Genomic DNA, 1,430 nt, shown 5'->3' with positions numbered 1-1,430 from the left:
CTATTATCCGCAGCCTTCGTTCGCTGAGCGTTTTAACCGAAACCTTAAATCAGCCTTGACAATTTGTCACGAGAAGAGCCGGACCAAATGGGATAGATCCCTCCCGTGGCTCAATTTGGCCTTCAATACCGCCCGCCATGACTCGCATCAAACCACCCCGGCCCCTTTACTGTTGACCTATTCTGTAAATTCTCCGCTTGCTAACTTGTGGTCGATCTCGGACCTGTTGCCAGAGGAGATATCAGCAGAAATTATCCACGAGAATTGGCAGAGAGCAAGAGCCAATATAGATCTCGTCCACAAGAGGGAGGCGGCACGATACAACAAGGGGCGTCGTCCTGCTAACATCAGAGGGGGGGACCTGGTTTTCGTTAGGCGTGTGTCAGGACGGGGGAAAGGACATAAAGCGTCATCTAAAGTTGAGCCTCGCTTTGGGGGCCCCTATCAGGTTCTTCAGGTCCTCACCCCGGTGACCTACCGTGTACGGCATCAACAATCTGGCCAGGAAAAGAGAGCGCACATATCACAAATCAGGCTTAGCAATGCTGGGTATTTGCTTAAGTTCCTGCTTGTGTAACCTTATCCCGGCGGTTTTACGTTAAGGGGGGGGGGGGGGGGGGGAGGCTCATCCAGATCGCTGGTCGATCATCAGCGATCGGCTTGTTATCTTTGGCGCGTCTCCGGGCATGATGATCTTTGCGTTTTCGGCTGGGGCGCGCGGGACGGCGAGAGGCAGTAGGTTTGGGGCGGCAGGTGAGACTGGCGGAGTTGTGGCTCGGGCGTAAGCACATGTGTGATGTCTGTTACGCTGGGGCTGTTTGCTAATCGTGAAACTCCTGCGGCGGTTACTGGTTGCCTGCAAGGCATTTCATATAAAATGTGCCGAGCCTGGCAGTGAGAGGGGAGTCCGGAGTTGGTGTTGGCCTAGATGTTTCTACAAATTGAGGTGCCTGTGTGAGAAGCACGGCGTGGGCCTGTCGGTTGCTTCGTCCTTCTGGCAGCCACCGCAAAGCGGATGTTCGGCCGGAATGTCTACAGTTTGTGGTGAGCATAGTGTGAACATGTTCTCGCAGGATGTGCTCCCAGCCTGACTCTTAGCTTGTGCTATTTGTGGGTGATGATCCCTTGTCTGTTACTGCTTCCGGGTGTACTGTAAGATTTCACAGCAAAACTGTGTTTTTGTGGCATTCTGTATTTCTGGCTCAGCCTCCGCCTAGAAAGAGGAAAGATTTGGAATTCCTTAATGCTGTAATTTAATTGACTTGTGACGCACAAATTTTATCAACTGTTGCTTGGCACAGGTTTGACTGCCCCCCCTTCCCCCCCCCCCTCCCCCCCCCCCCCCCCCCACACACACACAAACATGTGTCGAGGGTGCTGTGTAGGGGCAAAGGGTTGATAAGTGAGAGCTTGTTTCAGGAAGAAGCACG

This window comes from Schistocerca serialis, chromosome 2, assembly GCF_023864345.2.
Source record: "Schistocerca serialis cubense isolate TAMUIC-IGC-003099 chromosome 2, iqSchSeri2.2, whole genome shotgun sequence".
In the NCBI taxonomy this organism is placed as follows: domain Eukaryota; kingdom Metazoa; phylum Arthropoda; class Insecta; order Orthoptera; family Acrididae; genus Schistocerca; species Schistocerca serialis.
The sequence above is the reverse complement of the archived record's forward strand: the minus strand, read 5'-3'. Positions refer to the sequence as shown.